Here is a 6,646-nt window from a genome sequence, read left to right as displayed (position 1 = left end):
AATAATACTTATTATCATATTATAATGCTTGGCTGACTGATGTTAAGAGTGTACGTTGAGATATTTAAAAACTGTGCCATTTTACAAACATTTTCATGTACAGTCGTGGTCAGAATTTTTGGCACCCTTGGTAAATATGATCAAAAAGGGCTGTGAAAATAAATCTGCATTGTTAATTCTATTGATCTTTTATTTTTAAAAATGTACAAAAACTTTCATTAAAGAATAAGAATTAATATGCTGGAGTTTGTTTTTGGATGAGAGCATTTTCTTTTCTTGATTTTTTTTCTTGAAACCCTCCCAAACAACCTCTGGTGATGTAGGTGCTGTTTGACTTAAGATCAATAGGATTAACAATGCAGATTTATTTTCACAGCCTTTTTTGATCATATTTACCACGGGTACCAACAATTCTGACCACGACTGTATGTATGTATGTATGTATGTATATATATATATATATATATATAAAATCAGTCTGGCAAGTAAACTAAAAAAATTACTAGCCAATGGCGATTCAATTGCCAAGGTGTCCGTAGAGGGTTGCAAGGTGTTGTAAGATCTGCACGAGGGTGGTCCTAACCCAGCGCAGGTTCTGGGGAGGGAAATGTCCTCATTAGTACTCTAGGAGCGCCACCTGTGGCTCAACCTGACAGGGATGCAGGATGCAGAGAAAATTCACTTTCTCGACACCCCCATTTCCTAGGTTGGTCTTTTTGGTGACACTGTCGAAGCTTTTACTCTGCAGTTCTCGACAGTTAAAAAGTAGACAGAGGACATTAAACACATTCTGCCTCAGTGTTGGCTGGGTTCTACCCCTGGAACCCTGAAGCAGCAACCTCCACCTGCTCGTCGCCAGGGATGGCAGTAAAGCCTGAACAATGGCAAACTGCTCACAGGAAGGTGGCACTGCCAGCTCGTCATCAGGCTACTAAGAACCCTTGGAGGGCTTCAAATCGGACCTGAGACGAGCTACCCAGGGAGGAGGGATTTGTTGACCAGCCTAGCTCCACTTCCAACGGAGGGACGGGAGGTGGATGCTGCATCACTTCGGCTGTCTGCTACTTGGCAGACCACCAAACAGTCAACAAAAGAGCAATTTCCTATTTCCCTGGGTCATACACACATACACCGCGTTCATGGCCCTTGTCATCATGGCGACCGGACGCTGAATTTAGGCATCGAAGCCTGTTCAGACACAGACACTCCATTTCCTCATGCTTGGCTGCACCAGGTCTGTTATCAAGCCACAAGGATGAACCTCGGCAAACTCCAGTTCCTTCCTGACTGCACTCACTTCTATCAAGAAGGTGGGGGGATCTGCAAGCCCTTTCTGTCAATGAAATGTGCCTAGAATTCAGTCCGGCAGACTCTAACGCTGTCCTGAGATCCCTGTCTGGATATGTGACCAAGGTTCCCACTATTCCCTTTAGGCACAAGTGGTGATCCTGTAAGCTATCCCTTCTGACAAGGGAGACCCAGACCTGTCTCTGTTGTGCCCAGTGCAAGCTCTGCACTTCTATTTGTAGCACACATAGAGTTTCAGATTGTCTGAACAGCTCTTTGTCTGCTTTGGAGGGCAGTAGAAGGGGAAGGCTTTCTCCAAACAGTGAATCTCCCACTGGATTTTGGATGCAAATCTCACGACTTATCAGTCCAGAGGCTTACCATGCCCCTTGGGAGTGAGGGCACACTCGACCAGGGGTGTTGACCAGTGCTGCTTTGTCAGCTTTGGTAAATGGTGCCCCACTAGCAGACATTTGTAGAGCTGCAGGCTGGACTACTCCTGTATTGGGTTATTGGGCCATATATGAGAAGTGCATTTGTTAGGGTTAGGGTTAGCATGCAGGTCACATGCAGGTCTTATCAGCATCTGCGCCACCATGGGCTCGTAAAACAGTTAAGGCAGTTGTGGCGCTTAGTATAGGGACCCCTAGTGTCTGAACTTTGACACAACGTCAAAGTGACTGACTGAAAGGGAATGTCTTGGTTACGTATGGTAACCCTTGTTCGCTGATGGAAGGAACAGAAACATTGTGTCCTTTATGCCACAACTCTGAACTGCCACTGAGTTGGTTGAGACGCTGAACTATTTATAACTGGATACCCAGGGATTGGCAAGCGATGCAAATTTTGCTCGCCAATTTCATTGGCCTTTTCTCAAAGATGTCAGAGGTGCCTGGGCTCCCAAGTGCGACCCCTATTGTTGGAACCTTGACACAACATATCTTTTTCCTCCATCAGGGAACGTTTTTTGACGCTGAGCCTTATTTTGTCATACATAACATGTAAAAGTCAAAAGAAAACACTGAAAATTCACTATAAGCCCAAACCGATCTCATGAGAAAGCAATATGGTGTAAATGTATATTATCTGATTCATACAAAAACATGATTTTTAGAAAAAAGTAAGCATGAAGGTCCTCCACCCATAAACCTAACCAGCAGAAATTTTAAACTGAGTAGAGCTTGGTGATAAAGGGTGGACCTCAGTGTCTACTCTCAAACTAAAGCACATAATTTTATGATTCATGAGATAAAAATAGCAAAGTTAATTTCAGCAGCATTATCAGGTTTTGACTGAAAGACAAAAAGGCCAGAAATATGAGCCGAAAACATATGCCTAAATTGAAAATAAAAATGGGACTTTACTTGAAAATGTGAGCTGTTATATCACTGAAAAGTTCTCAACTAGCAGAATACAATACAGACAATATCAAAACCAGACAATATCAAATCAGGGCTCTACGCTTACTTTTCTTTTTAGGAGCACTTGTGCTCCTAACTTAAAAAATGTAGGAGCACGTTCAAAATTCACATTTACAAACTCCTTTAAAAATCATTAAAAGCTGTCACTCATCTTAGTTCATCTCGATCTCACATCTATAATCAACGAAGCTCTCTACACTGCGCAATGAAGCTCTCACTTTGCTTATGAAAGGATTCGTGAGATACGTCTGTGATACATTACTCAACGCTGCAAAAACACGTAGAAACATTTGAAGCTCCCCTCAGCGCAATCACAAGTATGATGATGTTCGGGTCAGTCGCATTGGTGCTCCTAAAAACAATTTCATAGTCGCACGCAGTAGTTTTCAGTCGACTGAAATGGTCGCACTGTAGAGCCCTGCAAATACATGTACAGGTGCATCTCAATAAATCAATGATTGTCTTCTGGACAACTGTCAGATCAGCAGTCTTCCCCATTATTGTGTAGCCTAGTGAACCAAACTGAGAGACCATTTTGAAGGCTCAGGAAACCTTTGCAGGTGTTTTGAGTTGATTAGCTGATTGGCATGTCACCATATTCTAATTTGTTGAGATAGTGAATTGGTGGGTTTTTGTTCAATCTGAGCCAAAATCATCACAATTAAAAGAACCAAAGACTTAAACTACTTCAGTCTGTGTGCATTGAATTTATTTAATACACGAGTTTCACAATTTGAGATGAATTACTGAAATAAATGAACTTTTCCACGACATTCTAATTTATTGAGATGCACCTGTAAACAGTATACAAATGCGGCTTTGGGCCACATTTTGGTTTGTAGCTTCTACCAAACATTAGTAAACCATAGTATATTTATTTAGATCAGGTTTTCTCAATTCAAATGAGCCCAAACATAACACGACACATAGATCTATAGACAATTGTCATAAAATGGCATTATATGCTGCTTTGCTAAAGCTGTAGGACAGGGGTGTCAAACTCACTTCCTGGAGGGCCCGGAGCCCTGCAGAGTTTTGTTCCAACCCTGCTCCAACACACATACCATGTAGTTTTCAAATAAGCCTGATGGACTTGATCAGTTGGATCAGGTCTGTTTAATTAGGGTTGAATCTAAACTCTGCAAGGCTCCGGCAGTGTTTTCCAACGTCATTTGAAAATGTTGGGAAGTTCAACCAATCTTACGTATGAATCTTAAGTATGGTGTGTTGGTATAGTGGGTAGGGGTGATAAGTAAAGACCAATCAGGGAATGTTTTACAGTGGGTGCATGCTTAGATTGGATTGATCTGTCAGATTTACAGCTCTTGTATTTACCATTCTCTATAGAATAGGGCACAACTGGACGATCAAAACTCATCCACCAGGATCTTATTACTTATTCTTTATATCAGCCCAACCCTGGTCCTGGAGAACCCCCAACACTGCCAATTTTAGATGTCTCCCTAACCAAACACGCCTGATTAAACTCATCAGCTCATTAGTAAAGACTCCAAGACAAAAAATGTGTGACAGATAAGAGAGACATCAAAAACATGCAGTCAAAACCAGCCATCAATCTGAGTGGGCCAGTACCACCTTGGCCTTTATGTAGCCTTGCCAGTGATACTGAAGGAAATACTCAATATAAATCACATTCTTTTCAGTATAGAGCCGCAGTTGTGTTCCGCAGCTGTCAGTGTGAAAGCTCAACAGGAGTCTGTTGTTGCAGTTACACTGCCGCTACGCTTACACACTGTTACACACACTCCCTTAGCTGAAACTAATCCCACAGCGCTCACGGTCAGGGCATCCCAGGTCAGGTACTCTACAACCTACAACATCAGACGCCTGCTTATTCCTCAAACACCAGTTGCTGTTTTTAATATTGAGAGTAACTAGTATAGTGCCAATATATTTAAAAATAGCTTTTGTTTAAAATAATTAAAATGCAATCACAAGTGAACTTATTTGTCAATCGTTGGGTATTTCCTGACCTGATTTCTTATATGTGAATATAACTGTGGAAAATATTCTCTGGTACTGACCTAAATGTGTTTTAATTTAATGGGCTAAAGGTAAATCAAATAATTTGTTTAACTTCAAGCACAAATAGTTCTTTGAAAATTCCATATTGCCTGGAATTGTTGCATGTGTGGTGTGTTTGAGTCAGTTTGAGCTGCTTACATACTGTCATAAGTGCTAGTCTATAGTAAGTCTTTCGCAGCTTACATTCAACAGTCATCTCTTACACTGAGTTACCTATTACATTAACCATTATTCAGCCTATAATTCTGAAAACAAGCTGGTTTTTGGAGTAGAGCGACTAACACAGAGTCTGACATCACAGACTGTTTCCTCAACAGCTGTTTGAGAAGACAGGCATGTGCTTTTGCGCATGTACGCGTCTGCATGTTTGTCTTGGGGAGGTCTGCTTAAATATTCACAGAGGTGCCTTACGCTCCCAGACTGTAAATGATCAGGCTTACAGCGGGAGTCCTGAACTTTGGTGGTCCGAACATGTCTCTTTAAGTGTGTAAATCTGGATGGCTTAGTTTTCCAGTGCTGTTTTTCATGCCTAGAATGCACTCTGGAACGCCAGCTCTCACACAGCTAACATGGCCGAGAAAAAGCAGAAAGCCTCTTGGCAGGTTGACAGCACAGGGTCAGCAGGTCCAGGCAAAACACAGATGCTGCCACCATCGTCACTGCCGTCTGATGGAAAGAGTGAGAAAAGGGAGAGAGAAATCGAGAAAAAGAAAGAGAGAGCATGTTTGCAGCTTGATACATTTAAAATGAATTTGCTGGTGATATAAAATTATGCAATTATGAAATACGCAGTTTTAATGCGCATTAAGTTTCACAACGAAACTTGCGGCTATATTTTTGCAATCATAAATTTTCTTGAGACTCATGTTTTATACTGCTTCTGTGATTAATTTCAGCAACAAATGCAGCTTTAAAGTTGAAAAATTCAGTTTATTTCTGTGAGTCACAGTTCAAACTGTCCAACAATTCTTTTGCACCATCACTTAAAAATGATTCTGTGTAGCATTTTTCATATATTAAAATGTCTTATTTAAATATATTTAGGTAGGTGTTGCTATTTATTATTACTATACAGTATATTGTTATATTGGTGAAAAAAATGAAAATGTATTTACATTTTTAAGATTTTTTTTCAGGTTAATTTAATAGAAACCAGCATGTAAATATGCTATAAAATCTATTATTTTCAATATATATATGTTAATTTTACATTAAGCATCTAGAATCTAATTGAGTAAAAAGGTTGTTTGATGACAGCGAAATAAAAAAAACTTATTAAGTTAATGGCTTAAAAGTGAAATTAAAAACTTTTAAGCCATTTCAGAGTAAATACACAAATATTAAGAACAGCATATATATGCTGTCCTTTTAAGCTTTCCATTCACCAAAGAATCTGGGAAAATCTATCACGGTTTCCACAAATACATTAAGCAGCACAACTGTTTTCAATATTAATAATAATAAATAATGTTTCTTGAGTATAGCGTACATTAGAATGATTATGAAGGATTATGCAACACTGAAACCGTGAGTAATGGCTGCTGAAAATTCAGCTTTGCATTTGAAAATTTATTAAAATAGAAAACTTATTTTTTTAAATAAATGTTACATTTTAAATTCTAATAATATTTCACAATATTACTGTTTTTACTGTATCAAATAAATGATTGGTGAGCATAAGAGACTTCTTTCAAAAACATAACCACAAACTTTTGAATGTAAATAATGTATATCTATATTGTTTTACTATATCGCTCAGCATAACATGGAACAACATGGAACAGGAACAGGAAGAAGACAGAAGAAGAGATCAGAATGTGAGTGAATGACAACAAATAGCAGATCGAGTGTGTGGTAATATGGTTATAGGTAGAGTGAAGACTGATGTCAGC

At 39.4% G+C, this 6,646-nt stretch overlaps 1 long non-coding RNA gene across 1 annotated transcript in view; it reads left to right on the top strand.

Moving 5' to 3' along the window:
• Positions 1-1,946: 1,946 nt before the first annotated feature.
• The window catches only part of LOC107681469 (uncharacterized), a 23,479-nt gene continuing 18,779 nt past the window's right edge, over positions 1,947-6,646 (top strand). The window contains exon 1 of the long non-coding RNA XR_001633256.1: positions 1,947-1,957. This is a non-coding gene — a long non-coding RNA (uncharacterized LOC107681469). The remainder of the gene's footprint in view (positions 1,958-6,646) is intronic.

Source organism: Sinocyclocheilus anshuiensis, unplaced genomic scaffold (assembly GCF_001515605.1).
Source record: "Sinocyclocheilus anshuiensis isolate Anshui unplaced genomic scaffold, SAMN03320099.WGS_v1.1 scaffold1924, whole genome shotgun sequence".
Taxonomy (NCBI): domain Eukaryota; kingdom Metazoa; phylum Chordata; class Actinopteri; order Cypriniformes; family Cyprinidae; genus Sinocyclocheilus; species Sinocyclocheilus anshuiensis.
This window is presented reverse-complemented; position numbering and strand designations above follow the sequence as displayed.